Source organism: Lygodium microphyllum, chromosome 15 (genome assembly GCF_053477565.2).
Source record: "Lygodium microphyllum isolate KBCC chromosome 15, Lygodium_microphyllum_v1.1.10, whole genome shotgun sequence".
Taxonomy (NCBI): domain Eukaryota; kingdom Viridiplantae; phylum Streptophyta; class Polypodiopsida; order Schizaeales; family Lygodiaceae; genus Lygodium; species Lygodium microphyllum.
In genome coordinates this window covers 19,329,489-19,348,785 of record NC_141149.1, presented here as the reverse complement: position 1 = coordinate 19,348,785, position 19,297 = coordinate 19,329,489, and the positions used below count along the sequence as shown (strand labels likewise).

Genomic DNA, 19,297 nt, shown 5'->3' with positions numbered 1-19,297 from the left:
CCTATGAATAACCCTAATGGGAGAGGAAGCATGGTTCAAAATGTACCTTTGTTGCCAGCTCCTCCCAGTGTGACTATGCCTATGGCTAGTCAGTTGGCTCCACTAAATGTTGGAGGCCAAGTTTCAAACCCTAATGTTGTTCCTGTGAGTCAACAACCAATGCCCAATCAAATTGTTAGGCCAATGGAACGACGGATAGACAATCAAGGCTATGAGTCGAGTGCATCTAATGTCCTTGGCAAAGTTAAGGATATGATGAAGCATTACACCAACATGATTTCTGAGCAATATCGGCAAATAGCTGTTGACATCAATTTCCTGAAGAAGCAGCATAATCTGATAGGGAGTCGATGCCCTGAAGAGGGTGGGCCCTCAAGATTTAGCTGTAAGTGGTGTGGCGGGAAACATTTCCCTAGAAACTGTCCGAATGTTAAATGTGATGTTTGTGGAAAGTCGGGCCATTTAGCCGCTACCTGTTGGAGTAAGACTAGTTCCCTCCAACAAGGAAGTAAACAGCCAGGTCCAATTAATCATAGAGCGCAAGGTAATAACCTGCAACAAAATGATGGACCAAGACAAATATTGCAAAGGGAAAAGACCACTATAGAAGAGTTGCCACAAGGCAATGGAGTCAGCCTTATTGAGGCTGTGTGCATCAATGACGCTGAAATCTCTAACCTAAGAGCTGTGACAAGAGGCCAAAAGGCTAAAGAGGTTGATAAAGATAATGCAAAACCGGTTGAGGAAAACCCCAAACAAGGGGATTAGGGGACGCAAGTCCTGAATCCTGGCATAGAAGGGGGACCTCTAAGGCCTGTTGACAAAAAAGTCGATCCTAAGAAGGATGAGGAAGTGCCAAGAAAGAAGGCAAGAGCTAAAAAAAAGCACCAAAGTCGGTCCCGAGACCAAAAGAAATAATGGTTTGGCGAGAAAAGAGAGCTTTGGCTACCTATCATGATTTTGATTTAGCAAGTTCTCTTTGCGAAGTCAAACTAGATGTAAGCCTCTTATAGTTGATTAAATTATCTCCATGAGTACACAAGGAATTCAAGAAAATCATGCGTATTGGGTATATTATAGAACCTTTGGACATAGCACGAGTAGGGGAAGATTGGTTCGATCATACTGAAAAGAATTGCCCTAGGGTTCCAGCATATGTGGATGGAATATTAGTGGAGCATGCTATTGTAGACACTGGGTCCTCCGTCAATATCATGAGTTCAGAGTTGATGGAGAGGTTGGGTCTAGGCATTCAAAAAGATAGCTCCACCCTTCTTAGAATGGCTAATGATAGTCTAAGACAACCAGAAGGTTGTGTTACTAAGGTCCATGTTACAGTTGCAAGTGTAGAATGCTTCTTGGACTTTAGGGTGATAATATTTGCGGGACATCCTAGCTATCGAGTCTTGCTAGGTAGGCCTTGGATCTTACGAACAGACTGCCAAGTCGATATACCCACCGGTCGAGTGGTTCTAGGTAGAGGTGCTAATCGAGTAATAGTCGATGCTTACCCTGAGTCTCCTTAGAGTGAGAGAGCTCCTTTATCCTCCACTGAATTAGAAATAGGAGATGATCCATCTGGTAGGAGACATCATCTAGTGATGAATCTAAAGAGGGGTCCACTACATAAGATATTTATCAAATAACTCTAAATGAGCCGATAGAGCCGCAAGATAAGATAAGAGATGCGGATGTGATTGAGTTGGACCTTGGCACGCCGAATGATTCGCGGCCAATTAAATTAGATTCCATGATCAGTTCAGCAGAAAGGGAGGACTATGTGTCCTTGATCCAAGAATTCCGTGACATCTTTGCTTGGAGTTATGACGAGCTGAGAGGCATTCCTCCCAGCCTGGCTGTTCATACTATTCCTGTAAAAGAAGGTAGTCGTCCTGTGCGTCAGAAAGTAAGGCATATGCCTTTTGGATTGAGGGACGGGCTGTTTGAGGAGTTACAGAAGTTAAGAAAAGCTGGTTTAATCTTCCATGTACAACACACAAAAATGTGTTCACCAGTTGTCATCAGGAAGAAGAAAAATAACTAGATCCGACTATGTGTAGATTTTAGAGAGCTGAATAAGCAGATGGTTAAGGATTACTACTCGTTGCCATTTATTGACTAGATTTTGGATCAATTAGCAGGTAGGGAGATATATTCGTTTATGGATTGCTTTGCAGGTTACAACCAGATGGCAATTGCAGAAGAGGACAAGTTGAAAACAACTTTTATTACTATCTTTGGTACTTTTGCATACCATGTGATGGCCTTTGGTTTGTGCAATGCACCTAGATCATGGCAACGAACAACAGACAAGATCTTTGGTGACATTTCCCCCGATGAGTTGAAAGTATTTATCGATGACCTGGGGGCAGCCACTGTAAGGGAAAGGATGTTGATTATCTTAAGAAAGTGCTTTGAGCACTGCAGACAATTTTGTATCGCTCTTAATCCATAGAAGTGTGTTTTTGGAGTGCCTTATGGGCTATTGCTAGGCCATGTAGTCAGTTCAGTAGGGATCGCAACTGACCCTGAAAAGATCAAGGTTATAGTTGCTATGAGTCCACCATGCACTCCGAAAGAGGATCATAGCTTTCTGTCATCGATAGGGTACTATCGGAGGTTTATAAATGCCTTGGCGGAAAGGACGTTGCCATTAATAAACTTATTATCCTTTAGCTGTCTATTTGAATGAAGTGACCCTTGTAAGGTAGCTTTCGAGGATGTGAAACAGGAGCTAGTAAAAGCACCAGTTTTAAAAGCACCTAAAAGAGGCGAGGTATTTTACATATTTTCAGCAGCCACCATGCATAGTATCAGCTGTTGTTTAGCCCAAATTTGGGAGGAAAAGTGGTATCATCCGATAGCTTTTGCTAGTCGAAAATTGGGCATATCGGAAATTAACTACATCTACATGGAGAAGTGTCTTGTAATGGTCTTTGGGACTAAAAAATTTAGGCACTACATCCTCTATGAGAAGGTAGTTTTCTATACGAGGGCGGAAGGGCTTAGGTTGCTTATGAACAAGCTACAACTGCCTAATCATTTGGCAAAGTGGTTAATTACTTTGCAGGAGTTTGATTATGAGATTAAGAGTAAGCCACCGAGGTTGCAGGGGATTGTGGAATGCCTTGTGGATTTTGGGGAGTCGAAAGAGACTTTGGCTGAAGGAAGTGATATTGAAGAAATGTTTAAAATTGATATAGCTTCTATCCCATCTTGGTATGCTGCTATCACGCATTATCTATCAATGGGAGAGACTGGAGCTGGTTTATCAAAATCTAAAAAGAGGAAAATCAGACAACAGGCTTTGAAGTTTTCCTTGATCGCAAGAATACTATATCGGCAGGGTGTTGATGATATCTATCGCCGATGTGTGATGCCTGATGAGATTCCTTTCATCTTCGAGAAGTGCCATGACTCTGCGCGTGGAGGGCACTTCGCGGGATGGTTGACGGCACAGAAAGCTTTGAGAGCTAGATATTGGTGGCTGTCCATCTTCCAAGATTCCTTTGAGTATATTAAGAGATGTGATACCTGTCAAAGACATGATAACAGAGAGAATAGGAAACTCCCACTTACGCCTATCATGGCTATCCTTCCATTTGAGAAGTGGGGCATTGACTTTGTGGGTCCTATCACCTTGTCGTCTACTACTCAGAAGAGGTACATTATAGTAGCAACTGATTATTTTACAAAATGGTCAAAAGCGTAGGCGACGAGGCAGGACAATGCAAAAGAGACTGCAAGTTTTCTTTTAGAGCAGATTATCTGCCGTTTCGGTCCCCCAAAGGAACTAGTGTCGGACCGTGGAACCCACTTTTTGAATAAAGTGATCAAAATCTTGACTCAAGCTTGGCAAATCAAGCACAATAAAATGACCCTCTATAATCCACAAGCAAAGAGGCAAGTCGAAAGTACTAATAAGCAGCTTGTGGGTATCTTGTCTAAAATAGTCTCTGAGAAGAAATGAGACTAGGACTGGAAGTTGTATGTGGCAGTATGAGCGTATAATACAACATTCAAGCGAGCTACCGGCCATAGCCCATTTAAATTAGTTTATGGAGAAGAGTGTGTCTTACCCCTCGAAATTGAGTTGCCAACCATATGGTTTGCGATTAACCACTCTTTGGGAGATGAGGATTTACTCTTTGAACGTTTAACGACCATAGCCCACATGGATGAACTGAAATTGCAAAGCTTATTACACCAGGAGGTAGCTAAACGTCGGATGAAGCAATTGCATGACCTTAAAGCAAAGAAGTATACCTTTAAAAAGGGGCAATTAGTTCTATACTATGATGTGCATAGGGAGCTGTTTCCAGGGAAGCTAGAACCTAGATGGGATGGCCCCTACAAGATTGTCAGGATAGGGAAAAATAGGTCTACAGCTCTACTAGTTGATCTACAGGGAGTAGAGTTTAAAAATAAGGTTAATCTTAATAATATTAAACCTTATTATTTCTAAGTATGCTAATACAGGAAAAATGCATTGCAGGTCCATGCTAGGTCTGATTTGAGACTTGCAAAAGAGCTTAAATTTGGTTGATGGGGCAGTTAATTCCTTATTTGGAGCACCCATATCTGGAGCAGAGATACCATCAGGGAAAACTTATCTGGTGGAGCAAAGGATACAAAGTGATTGAGCAAGAAGATGGAACCTTTGTGTGGGAGATCAAAGTCTTCTACCATCACTGCTTACGACTGTTGACAAGTATCCCTGTTGAGTTCAATGAAGAAGGTGGGATGGAGCCGTCAGTTCACCCTCTAAACATGTTAAATTTTGACTATCACAATTACAAATAGAGGAGTTCGTGATGGCAGGCTGTGTAAACCCATTGTGGACGTACACATTATATTTTGACGGAACTTCAGGGGCCCTAATAAAAAGGGAGTGTTGGAGTAGTAATTTGAGATCCCCGACGTAGAGTTACGATGAAGTTAGCTGCTTATCTCGGGGTAGCGTTCACTAACAATATGGCAGAGTATAAAGCCTTGATTATGGGATTGCATATTGCCAAACAAGGTGGTATTCGACGGTTGTTAGTAAAAGGGGATTCCCAGTTGATCTTGAATCAGCTAGATGGGACATACACAGTGCGGAATCCCATCCTTTGTATGTATCATTGAACTGTGATGACCCTACTTGAGGAGTTTGAGAGAGTGTCTTTTCAGTCGATTCCACGTTACTGAAATCAGTTTGCGGATTCACTGGCAAATCTTGCTTATGAAGAAGACCTTTTCTTCAATTGTGGTCCTAGTTTGGATATTGCTATCAATAATGAGATAGGACCCGGTCTCTTGTGGGGAATGTTATCAGAGCATGTAATATATGGCAGGCGATGGTTGATATGGGTGATGCAAAGAGTAGCCGAGACCAATCTACCGTTGTTGTCCTGGACCCATAGGTTGATTAGACAACATGTTGTGTATACACCTCTTGCTATATATACAGGAGGGATGGGTCATAACCTTATGCATTTAGTTTAGGGCTGTGAGCCCTATTTTTCCTCCTTGGAAAGGAGCATATTATTGTATATCTGTACTATTTCAGGGAGGGATGTGTAGGTGCTATTTTGTTTGATTTCATTAGGCCAAGAGGGCCAGTTTTGCGAGGTTTTAAAAGCTTTATTTCATTAGGCCAAGAGGGCCGATCAGTTTTTGTAGTGTAATGCTATATTTCATTAGGCCAAGAGGGCCAGTTTTCTGTTTAGTGCAGGTGCGGTTAATGGTTTCTTGTTTTAGTTCTGTGCTAGACAGGTTCAAAGAAAAGCTTGGAAGGAGCCTTTTGTTGCGCGGAAGCTTCTCGTGGCCCTATCCAGGTGATATCTCTCCTTTATGAGTACTGTGTTTTTATGCTATATGTGTTTGTGTGCTTGTGGGGGGATTTTCTCTTCTTGTTGGGGACCCCCTATAAAAATAGAAAAGAAAAGAAAGGAAAATGTATAAGCAGTTGATCATCGCCTAGTGAAGGCCTGGTAGGTTCCTGGAGACGAGTCAGACCCAGGGCCGATGCCTTGTCTTCCTAGGGGTGGCGTCTTGCTGGAAAAGAAGAAAGTAAGGAAGGTTGGAGCGAAAATAAAAGTGAGCGTTAGAGGAGGATTAAGTGTCACCTTGCGAGGGCTTGGTAGGTTCTTGGGTACCGAGATAGGACCTGAGGCCGATGCCCTGTTCTCCTTGGGTCACTACGCTCAGCTCCCTCCTTTTTACATGCCCGAGTATGGAGAAATAAAAACCCTAAAAGAAGAAATGTGCTAAAACGGAAATACTTCTTGATCAGGCTATAGGAGTCCTCGCCTAGTAGGAGCTCCTGGTTGTCTTGCCTTAGTTAGGTAGGTAGTTTAGACCACCACTTAGGGCCACCTCTTTGATAGTTCTTTTTAGTTTGGTCGTGTTGGAGCAGTCGGTTATTGACTAGCTTCGGACCTTCTATCAGATTCTGCTAGGCCTACTCCTTATGGATGTCATGCCTTGGTTTTGTCAGGGGGTAGGGTGAGCATTGTGTTGTGTTTTAATATATATCTATTTTGTATCAGCTTGATGCTTCCTTTGTCTGTTTTATGCAGATCTATTGTGGGATTCGACGGGCTGAGTCGCCATATCCCGTGGTTGCCAATGAGAGTGGAGTTTTGAGCCCAGGATGTGCCTAAAATTTGCCAAAAATTTTGAAATTTAGGCGAAAAATATTTAACATCGAAGGCGGCGTCTCCAACTAGGACGATTTTAAGCACCAAGTGAAAGACGACTCTTAAAACGTGCCCGAGCGACACTTGTGGATTTTTGATAATTTTTTAGACTGCCGTGTGGGATGTCAGGAGTGGCCAATCAGTGCGGAATGTCAAGCCGGACGCTCACGATTTTTCAGAGCTCGAATCGGATGCCGGACGAAGAAGGAGCCAACAAACGGGCAAGATATGAATGGACCAAAGTTTGGCCAAATTGGGTGTGCCTTTTGGAGTTTGACCCCCCCCCCCCCTAAAATTTTAGGATCAAAAGATAAAGAAAATTGTGATGAAGACGTGGAGGAGAAGCATGGACAGCAGCGCCGATTTTTTCGCTACATGGATGGGGATGGAGATTCCAGGTTGAATACAACCCATCTAACCGACATTGGGCCTTGATTCCTCCCTGTGGGCTGATCATTTCGCCGCCCTTCGCACGAGCAATGGCTGTGGGAATGAAGAGAACCAGATCTAGTCTTTCTCTCTCCTCCCTCTCTCTCCCCTAAAGAGTGGTTCCTGCGTGTAAGAGGAAATAAATAATGGTGAAGGAAAGATTGTCCGATTGGGACCGGATTGCTTCTGGGTCGATGTAGACATGAAGATTGCTGATTGTGAAGATGTTGGACATTGAATGTGGGCTGACCCGCAGTCCTGCAGTAAGATCGAAATCCCGAAACACGAAACCTAAGCGGTAATTCAAATTTTTATGAAGAAAAATGAGTTTTTATGCCATTAGATTGATGAAACATTTTTTCCATGGGCGGAATATTCATTATGATGTTGTTTTCTATGAGTTTCAACTATTTATAATCTGAAAATTAGAAGATCATAAGCGATACGGCTGAAATTAATGTTATAAAACCCGAAAAACATGCGTTTAAGGGGTAAAAATGTGATTTTTGCAAAATAAATGGGAAATATGAGACATAATGCGTATAAAACCTAAAATTTTGCTATCAAGGAACCTAAGGGCCACAGCCCACACTCAATCTTAATTTTTAGTCATTTTTTAATTGAAGAAATTAGAGAAAAATACCAAAAAATGGTGAAAAATGGATTTTAAATGGGAGAAAATTAGGAAATAGTAAAAGAAAAATTCCAAAAAAATTACATGTGTGTTTGTGGAGCGTATAATGAAGGTAAAGCACGAGGTTGGCCTCGCTTTACCCTCGTTTCTATGTTTCCATTCATGTTTATCGCTTTCTTTGTAAGGAAACACACATAAAATGACTCTTTCACCTATCAACGAATGCAAAACATTAAACGGCAGGGTGAGAGGGGAGGTTGAGCATCAAAACATAAACTAAAATCTAGTTTATGTGTTGCATCATGCCTATAGGACGTTGTTTTAAAATAAAGAGAAAGGCAGCATGAGCGTAAGGCTAGGTGTTTTTTCTCATTACATAAACGCTAGCATGGAGATCATGAAAAGATTGGTTTCGCACGATGCACAATGCTGATTTTCTTTTGTTTATGCACTAAACCATTCACATTATGCACTATGCGTAGTTCATGGTATCAACGGAAAAGCTCCTGGACTGCAGAGTGTAAGGTTATCCCTTGCCGTCGTAGGATAGAGGGTCGTTTTCCTAAGGGACTGTTAAGTAAGGACACATGGTATATCTCCTGGATTACTTTTGAAAATGAAGAGTGGAGTTTGTTCGGTTGTTTTATATGTTGAGCAACGCATCAAGGGGCCAATCCCTGCGATGTAGGAGAGTTGCAGTGGGGCCGCGGTGTTTCTACCGAGAGGTTGCCTCCCTATGTATGTGATTATCGTGGCATTGCCAATGTGTATGGGTTCTCCCTCTATGGAGTTTATAGAAGGGGAAACGTTGGACTACGACACGATAAAACTATAAATGCATGAATTAGGCGTTAGGACAGTTTGTCCTTTAGCATTAGATTGATGCTCCTGGTCTGCGAGGCCGTGAGCGTGTGTTTGTCTGTCATGAGCATGTGGTCCGGCTAGTGCCATAGCCAGTGCCGGCCCATTTCAGGTCCCATCATTGCTTCTTTTCCTTTACTTCAGCCTTCGAAATCAGCCTCTCTCAGTGGCGCGGCTCTGATACCATGCCAAGAATCGCGTGGTGGGGGACTTGCTTGAGTTGCGGTGCCAAACACACACTGTATACACAAGAGGAAGCTCACTCAAGAACACAAGAAGAGAGATGGAGGCCAAAACGTTTTCTTGCTGGTTTCTTCTTCTTCTTCCACACACTATACAATGTATACAAAGTATAGATAAGATACAACATAAAGAACAGTGGCCTACTAAGTCAAACAGTGCATAACCGACTACACTAATCGACTAGCGCTATGCTTTGTGGAGCGTTCACACAAGGCATGGGAAAAAATTGTACCCAATTAGTCTCTTGCTTCATCTCGTGCAAGCTTTCTTCCTTGTTTTTTGTGCAAAAGGAGTTCTTTTGTGCTTGGGGACCTTCCGACGTTCACTACGCGCGCATACAACGTCCGATCTGTTCACCAGTGGTATCAGAGCGAAGCTGAGATTGAGAGCTTCCAATCACTTACCATCTCGCGTGAAGGCGGAGCTCCTGGAACGATCGAGCTCTACAGTCAGTCTCGTGGCAAACGGTCGATAGCAGCGTGTTCTTGGTAGTCAAGAACCCCCTGTTGTAACTAATTAGACCTAGAAGTTCTCCATTTGGTGCACATGTCTTATTAGTGAAGAAGAAAAACAATACCTATCGCATGTGCATTGATTATCGTGCCCTAAATAAAATTACTATTAAGAATAGATACCCAATTCCTAGGGTAGAGATCTTATGGACAAGCTACAAGGATCTGCCATATTCAGGAAGACACTACAAGGGACTGGGGCAATAGCGACGCCGATTAGCGACGGCGTTTATCGGCGTCGCTATTGGCGTCGCTATTTGCGTCGCAAATTAGCGACGCATATAGCGACGCAAATAGCGACGCCGCAGGGAAAAAAAGCGCGGCCGAAACCAGAGCGCCGTTTTCATTTTGTTTTCTTTGCCTTTTGAGAGCGAGAGCGAGGGAGAGAGCCAAGGCTTTGTGAAAGAAGAGGAGGAAGAGACTTGTTGCCACCGCCGCCGCCACCGCCACCGCCACCGTCGTTGTTCGCGAAGGAGAGGAGGAGCCCTCGTTGCAAAGAGAAGCCGCCCACGCTCGCCATATCTCATTGGTGAGTCTCCCTCTCTCTTTCTTTTACTTGTTGAAGGTTTAAATCGTTCTCTTTTGTTTATTTAGGAGAGGAAAAGAAAGAGAAGGAGAGGGAGAGGGAGAGAGAGGGAGAGAAAGAGGGGGAGAGGGAGAGAAAGAGAGTGAGAGTGCATTCTCTCTCTCTCTCTCTCCCTTTTGCTTGTTTAATGTTTAAATTACTTTCTTCTTTGCTTGTTTAGGAGAGGAAACGAGAGAGTAAGAGAGAAAGAGAGGGAGAGGGAGAGGGAAAGGGAAAGAAAGAGAAAGAGAAATAGAGGGAGAGGGAGAGGGAGGGGGAGGAAATAGGAGAGGGAGAGAAAGAAAAAGAGAGGGAGAAGGAGGGAGAGTGCATTCTCTCTCTCCCTCCCTCTCCCTTTTGCTTGTTTAATGTTTGAATCACTTTATTTTTTGCTTGTTTAGGAGAGGAAATGAGAGAGAAAGAGAGTGAGAGGGATAGGAAGGGGAAGGAAATGAGAGAGGGATATAAAGAGAAAAAGAGGGAGAGTGCATTGTATCTCTCCCTCTCCCTTTTGCTTGGAGGATGTTTAAATCACTTTATTTTTTGCTTGTTTAGGAAATGAGAGAGAAAGAGAGATAGAGAGGGAGAGGGAGAAAAAGAGAGGGAGAGGGAGAGGGAGGGGGAGGGGGAGGGGAAGGAAATGAGAGAGGGAGAGAAAGAGGGAGGGGGAGGGAGAGGGAGCGAGGGAGCGAGGGAGAGGGAGAGGGAGAAAGAGGGAGAAAGAGGGAGGGAGAGGGAGAGGGAGGAGGAGGGAGGAAATGAGAGAGGGAGAGAAAGAGAACGAGAGGGTGAGGGAGAGGGTGAGAGAAAGAGAGGGAGAGGGAGAGGGAGAGGGAAGGGAATGAAATTTAAGATAATATACGTATCGATAATGGTATGCAATGTGCTTTGCATACGGCCACGTACTTCATCAAAATTAACCCAAAATTATTGTTATAGAAGTGGAGATCCCTTAAATTGAGTATAGGATAATTTCTCTCAGGTCTTATGACTATGAGTAGAATTGATTGAAATAAATTTTATTTCTATAGTTGTAAAATTTCATAGATCGCGCGCATTAATTTTAAAATGGATTACTTATACTCAAAGCCGAGATATAACAAAAAATTATCTACCGGGACAAACAAATCGTTGAGCATGATACAAGGCCGAGATATAACATCGGAAAATCTCTCGACTACTATATACAATGCAAGGTTTATGGTCAACTTGCAAGTTGACGTACATCTCCAAAAAGCTATCCATTTAAGCCTCGTTTGCTGTAATGTAGATAAGATGGCAAACGAAGAAGGTCCTATTGTTCAAGACCGCGAGTCGTATCTTAATCAGCGTGTCCCATGTCCTTGCTCTCAATGCAAGTTGGCAATTAGACGAAAACGCCGATTGTCTATAGAACACGTACGACGATTTGGCGAGTTTCAACCTGAGATTATTGATCAGGCGATTGCAGATTTTCAGCAAACGGTATTTTCAAGTTAGCATTTTTCATGCATTGTACTCTCAAGCTAATTGAAAACCATACACAATAAGATTGGGTCTTGTTGGCAAATTTTGTGTCCAGGGGGGTGATGTCTCGACCCAAGGGGGAGTGCACCCTTTGCGGCCAATTAGAAGAGTTCGTGGACGTGAGATGGATGGATGGCAGGAGCCAATAGACCACTCGCAAGGCCCATCTATATCGTCAATGCCAGAGGAGACAGACAACCTTCCCGACTTGCCTACAATCTTGGAGCCTGAGATGGAGGCAATGATCGATGCATTGATTCCCATGGATGTTGAGACATCTGACCCGCTTAGAGAGGAAGCATCCATACCATTATATGATGGGTGCCGAGTATCTCGGTTGAAGACATTGCTTGCACTCTTAAGTGTGCAAGCGAAATACGGTTGGAGCGATACGAGTGTGACTGAGTTATTCAGGTACCTTGCATATAGACTTCATTGTTTTTTTTTAAAACAGTATTATTGTAAATATGGATGGATTTTTCAAGGTGTTTTATGATGTTTTCAGGTTATTGAAATATCATATATTGCCACCTGCAAACACCATGCCTGAGTCTCGTGATGATGCACGACATGTTTTACGGAAGCTTGGCATGGACTACAATAACATCCATGCATGTATCAACGACTGCATATTGTTTCGAGATGAATACGAGACTATGGAGACATGTCCAAAGTGTGGTGCTCACAGGTATCGACAGGACTTGCAAGGGCAGACCATCCCTCAAAAAGTCCTCAGACACTTTCCGCTCATCCCCCGCATAAACCACATGTTTCGCACGTCTGCCATGGCAAGCTTGACAACGTGGCATGTGCAGAATAGGTCTACGGATGGAGTGCAACGAATATCAGCAGATTCGCGCGCATGGAGCCACATTGACTCTACCTTCCCAGGCTTTGCGCGAGAGCCAAGGAATCTTCGGCTCGGTCTCGCCATGGATGGTGTGAACCCATTCGGTCTGCGCTCGACTTCTTACAGTGTGTGGCCTATAGTGCTTGTCAACTACAACATTCCTCCATGGCTTTCTACGAAGAAAGGACATCTCATCCTTAGCTTGCTCGTCCCGGGCCGCTACAAAGTAAAAAATATGGACGTGTATCTTCGTCCATTAGTCGATGAGCTTAAGATTTTGTGGGAGGAGGGGGTCACGGTGCAAGATATGAGCAGGCGCGATGGTCGGCGGTCAGCCAACATTCGAGCCATTCTCATGTGGACGATGCATGACTTTCCGGGATTGGAAGAGTGCTCAGGTGAGCAGACCTTTGTTCACGCCGGTAATATCTATATTTTATTTCATTCAATCAAGTATTCACTAGGTCGTGGATCGCCTTGCAGGTCTCGTTACCTCAGGTTATTATGCATGTCCATTGTGTGGGCCACAGTTAGACTCCCGAAGGTCACGAACCATGAAGAAGATGGTATATCAAGGACACGCCACTTTCTTGCCGGAGGATCATGAACTCAGGGAAGGTTTTCTTGGACGACCTCCAGCACGTATGAACGCTGCAAGCTGGTACGAGCTGAAAATGGTAAACCCGGAATCACATCCAAATGGAATGCGACGGTTCTCAGTTTTCTACGAGTTGCCATATTGGACCCACTTACAGGTCAACCACTTGTTGGATCCCATGCATATTTTCAAAAATGTGGGCAGCTTGCTATGGGACCACATCACAGGAAAGAGAGACACTATAGGGTCACGAATGGATTTAAAGGAGGTAGGTAAGATGGAGGCGCTTTGGCTGCAGTCGAGTGCTGAAGGGGGAGTGCAGCTTCCTCGCGCTCCCTGGGTTTTGTCTACCAAAGAAGAGCGCATTGTGAAGCAAGTAATCAAGTCTATCCGCACTCCGACGGGTATGATGCGTTCTCTCAGGTCTGCATTTTCTAAAGATGACCAAATGTCTGGGCTAAAATCCCATGATTGGCATAAGATATGTCAGGTTTGTGAACAGAATGGGTTTTAATTAGCGTGGACATTTTGAAATTTGAAAAGTGACCATTATTCTTAATGCTTTCTCATTTGTGGCAGTTTGTCCTACCGATCGCGATCGCGGGATGCCTAACTCCAGAAATTCGCAGGGCCATTTACAAGCTGTCGACTTTGGTGCAATGGATCTCACAGAAAGAGATTAAGACGTCCTCTATTGAATCCGCAAGGCGGGGAGCAGTTGAGACGGTCTGTCTCTTTGAGAAATACCTGCCCACTAGCATGCTCACGATACAAGTTCACCTTCTTGTGCATCTTGTGGACGAAGTGGAGATTGCCGGACCTGTCCATACGCGATGGATGTTCTTCCTGGAGCGCTTCATGAAAACCCTGAAAGGCTTTGTGCGACAACGAGCTCGTCCGGAAGGTAGCATGGCGGAGGGTTGGTTGGTGTCAGAGGCATTAGTGCATATCTCACAATGGCTACCAACGGTGGAACCAGACAATGAAATGCTATGGACGCTCAAGGACGATGACAGGCTGACTGGAGATGTGGTGGTTGGAAATGGGGTAGAAAAAAGAATGGATGCCTCAATGGAAGAGAAAGTGAATCGCTTTTGTATGTTGCACCATGCCTCCATGGAGACGTGGCTCGCCAAGTACCAGATTGCAAGGCAAGATCGAGAGGAAGCGCGAGCTGAATTCCGACGCAGTACGCGTCACCGAACGATTCGATATCCCGAAGGCATGGAGGAGATGCCGCGGTTTATGTCAACACGATGGTTGCATGGAGCCTTGATCGCAGCATCCAGCGAAGGGGCAGAGGTCTCAATGGAGGAGTGGGAGTTCTCGAGGGGATGTAGTCCAAAGGTAATGAGGGGTTTAGAATGTGTCGTATCTGAATTTGTTTGCTACATCTAATTTGAGTGTTTCAATGTGCAGTACAAAATATATAGTGCAGCGTGGTCGCGCGGACGGCATTTTCGGGTGGAGCGTATTGACAAAATGCGCTCCACAATGGACTGTGGTGTCATGGCAAGGTTTGAGCAAGAGAGCCGGCGACGAGCAACGGATCCGAACACGGTTGTGGATGAGATGGAGTATTTTGGAAATTTGCAAAGTATTATTACGGTGGATTACCGTAGCTTCTCCATGATAATATTCGATGTGCAGTGGTTCAAAGTGGTACTTGGAGGAGCTGGCGCAACGGTTCGACGAGGTCCATCTGGATTTCTCGAAATAGATTCCGAAAAAAAATGGACGGATTTGCGCGACACCTTTATGTTGCCGGCACATTGTGAACAGGTAATCTTCTAGTCATTTGCTTGCTAATTGTAATACGACATGCTTTATGTCACAATGGTTTGAAGACGGTTTGTAAGTGTTTGTGAACAGGTAATCTTCTATCCAAATCCCTGACAACCTCGATGGTGGTATGTTATACCTTCAACTCCTAGAGGTGCGAGAGTATACGATCAAAGCGATGTTCCAGGCATAGATGAAGAATATATGCAAATAGAGGGATCGAAATTACAAGGGGTGGAGGCCACCGCAAGCTTGGAGACCGCATCGGCTAACAATGATGGAAATACAGAAGTCGTAGAATTTTTTGAGAACGAGGCAGACTCGTTCTTTTGTGGTGACATGTCTATCGACCTTCCAGTGTATGCAGAGTTATGTCAGGAGATTAACATGGGACCATAGAATACTTCATTCTTGGAGAATTGTATTACTCAATTCGTTGTTTAGATCTTCCATAAAGGTAGATAAGATATGCATTTTAAGATGGATTTTTCAAAAATGATTTATATTAATGCGCTTTGTATAGTTTCAATTGATTATTCTAACATTATTTTTTATCTCTGCAGGTATCTTTATTTTCAGGATGAGTCGAGGGATGAGCGATGAGGAGTTTCAGGAGATGATGGCACGTATGTCTCCAGATTAGCTCGCGAGATTCAGAGAGATAGCAGATCAGGAGCTGTCTCGTTCTTCGTCAGGGCGCTCTGCTAGATCAGCTTCAGTGCGATCAGATGCTTCAGCTTCGAGCAGACGATCTCGACGCTCGCGACTTGGGCCAGAGGGAGGGACTGCGACTGCAGGAGGATCAGGGGGGTGCTGCTGTGGAGACACGGACGCGGTGTCTCCGTCTCGTCATTCAGCTAGAGCTCGGTCACCTCCAGGATTTGTCACACCTGTGGGGACGTCCACTCTAGTTACTCCGGCTTTTGCGCAGCCGTCGGCAGATGTCACGCCTTTTGGTGGCACTCCTTTTGGTGGCACCCCCTCTGGTGGCACTCCTTTTGGTGGCACCCCCTCTGGTGGCACTCCTTTTGGTGGCACCCCCTCTGGTGGCACCCCTTTCAGTGGCACTCCGGGAGAGGGTACCCCCGTCGGTACACCGGATGTTCAGGGGTCTCCTGGATATGCCCAAGAGCGTGGACGGAGATGGGAGAGGGCCCATACGAGGCACACTCCTAGGGATTATGGATACCTAGTGGATGGCAGGTCAGGAGCTATCATCATGAATGATGAGGGGAGGAGGGTGATAGCTCGCATGAGGGAGTTGTGCCAACAAGTTTTTCGGCACAACGTCCTGGATCATTGGAGGAACATACCGGAGGGGAGCAAGGAGTACATAGTAGCATCCTTGCATGAGGAGTTCCCGGTGCCAGCCGCAGTGGATAGATTCTCTACGGGCTGGATGATGGATTGCATGCGTGCATACATGTCACATAGACGATCCGACGCACGCAAGGCAATCAAGAGTGGGGCTCCAAAGCCCGAGTGGTTAGATGCAGAGGACTGGCGCCGACTGAGGGAGGAGGCTACAAATTCGCCAGGACGTTGGAGTCAGCAGCGGGAGGCGGCGAGGGCACGAATCGAGGCCGGATCGGTACATCATCTTGGGAGTGGCGGCCACAGGACATATTTGGAGGACTTTGTAAGTTTCTCTTTTGTTTTGCTTATTTGTTTTTTTGAGATATTATTTGTACTGACAATCATATTTCTAACAGTTAGCATTTTATTTTCTTTGCAGCACTCCATTACAAATCGCGATCCGCAAGGCCTTGAGACTCAATATGCAGAGAGGCACGGTCTCAGATCATTGATCGACCGATTGTACAGACGCGGCGGCGCAGTAAGTCTCTCATCTTTCATGTCCGTAGTTACCATGAGATATTTGAATGCATTATTGTATGGTGGATTGATATGTTGTTTCTTTTTCTGCAGAATCCGTTTGATGCTCCTTTGCAGAGGGACGAGCTTTCGGGGGACGACGATTTGTAGCTCGCCCTCGGATCCTTAGCGCTCACATACCTTTAGTTTTTAGTCGCCCGATCTATGTAGACATTTTCTATGTATTAGTGATATTGTTTTATGATTGTACCAATCGCATTTTATGAGATATCATGTATTTATTTCATCTATCAGTTTTATGATTTCAGTATAGATTCTTTTTGTTTGCAAACGCTTTGTATGCAGCAGTGCAGAAACTATTTTGTATGGCTCTCATACAGCACACAGTGCTATATGTGGCAGGGCAGCTTGCTGCCCTGCCACAAAAATTTTTTTTCCTCTGTTACCGTCGCTATTTGCGTCGCAAATTTACTGCAGGCGTCGCTATTGTCGTCGCTATCAGCGTCGCAAATTCTACATAACCGTCGCTATATGCGTCGCTATTTGCGTCGCTATATGCGTCGCATTTGCGACGCATATAGCGACGCATATAGCGACGCATATAGCAACGCTAATAGCGACGATTCCATGGCGTCGTCAATAACGACGCTTTTTGCGACGACAGGGGCAAATTTTGTTGTTTGTATTTTCGTCGCTTTAAACGTCGCTATAAGGTCTATATCTTGTAGTGAGATAGATCTTAAATCTGGATATCATCAAGTAAGATTGGACAAATCTGATATATTCAAAACTGTATTTAGAACACAATTTGGACACTATGAATTCCTGGTTATGCCTTTCGTATGATGAATCGTATATTTTTGAAACATCAGCATTGTGTCACTGTTTTCTTTGATGACATATTAGTTTTCAGTAAAAATGAGAATGAGCATTATGAACATTTGTCTTTAGTTTTTAAATTATTAAAAGACAATCAATTATATGCTAATCCAGAAAAGAGTGAATTTTTTCAAATAGAAATCGAATATTTAGGACATATTATTTTATCAGAAGGTATTAAAGTCGACCCTAAAAAAATAGAAGTAATTTTATTGGCCGATACCCAAAAATGTGCATGAATTACGTTCTTCCTAGGTCTTGCTAGCTTGTACAGAAAATTTGTGAGGAATTTCTCATTACTTGCATTACCTTTGACAAAACTATTAAAGAAGGTAATCGTGTATAATTGGTCTGACAATCAATAAAAGTCCTTTGATTTGCTGAAACATGCTTTAACTCATGCTCCTGTATTACAATTACTTGACTTCAATAGACCATTTTTCTTAGTAGTTACTGACGCTAGTGGCTCTGGAATAGGAGCAGTCCTTATGCAAGATTCTCATCCCGTAGCCTACTCTAGCTGCAAACTCAAACCAACTGAACTTAAGTATTCTACCTATGACAAGGAATTGCTAGCTGTAGTAAAAGCCTTACATCAATGGAAACATTATTTAATGGGATTTGAATTCATGATCAAAACTGACCAACAAAGCATTAGACATCTCCTTAGTCAACCACAAATATCTAACCGACACATTAAATGGGCTGCTTTTATTCAAAGTTTTCATCCCCTTACACAATATCAACTTGGAAAAGAGAATGTTGTTGATGATGCTTTGAGTAGAAGACCGACAATTCACAATATTTCTGTGATATCATTTGATTCCCTTATCCCAATGAAAGATACTTATCACCAAGATCCTACTTTTCAAGCTGATTGGAATAAACTAGTTGCAAATAATTGGATTCCTATTGATTCATTGTCTTACACTAATGGATTTATGTTTTATGAAAAAAGATTATGTGTGACTGTTCCATTTCGATCATTTGTTTTGCATGAAATTCATTGTCCCCCATACCAAGGTCATAGAGGAATTATATCTACTTTGCGTACATTGATTGAAGATTTTTATTGGCCCCACATGGACACTGATGTATCTAATTTTGTATCTAAATGCCTAATTTGTCAAAGGGTTAAAAGACACCATGGTAAACAATATGGTTTACTAATGCCATTATCCATTCCATCACGACCATGGGAACAGATTTCAATGGATTTTATCACTGGTTTACCTAATACTAAAGCTAATCATGATATGATTTGGACTATTGTAGATAGGTTTAGCAAACAAGCCTATTTTATTCCAAAAGTAATTATTTCTGATCGTGATTCTAGATTCTGCAATAATTTTTGGATTACTTGCTAACTTAGGAACAAAGATTGATTTTTTATCTACATTTCATCATGAAACAAATGGTCAAACAGAAGCTACTAATAGTACCATTTTAGATCTTTTGCGTGCCTACACAATTTCAAAACCGCACACATGGGATACATATCTACATTTACTTCAGTTTGCATATAATAACACACCACATACAGCTACAAAGAAAGCACCATTTAAAATTATTTATGGATATCGATTGCCTACACCTGTTACATCATTGTCAAACAAAATTCAAACTGCTGATGATATTGCTAACATGCATGCTACTATTTTTGATGAAGTTAAAGATATGATTGCCAAAGCCCAGCAATCATACACAAAACAAGCAAACAAGATAAGAAAAGCTATGAGTTTTAAAGTTGATGATTATGTTTGGTTACGAGTTGAAAAGCGAAGATTACAAAGTGTAGATAAACACCCCGTTGTAAAATTAGCACCTAGGTTTTATGGACCATTCAAGATCATACACAAAATCAATGACAATGCATTTAAACTAGAATTACCACAACATTGGAAAATTCACAACACCTT

At 43.3% G+C, this 19,297-nt stretch overlaps 1 long non-coding RNA gene across 1 annotated transcript; it reads left to right on the top strand.

Annotated features, from left to right (window-relative positions):
* The first annotated feature begins 16,106 nt into the window (after nt 1-16,106).
* Nucleotides 16,107-16,748, top strand: LOC148024317 (uncharacterized). Its single transcript, XR_015693242.1, has 3 exons — nt 16,107-16,302; nt 16,399-16,500; nt 16,593-16,748. It is a non-coding gene; the product is annotated as an uncharacterized LOC148024317 (long non-coding RNA).
* The last annotated feature ends 2,549 nt before the right edge of the window (nt 16,749-19,297 follow it).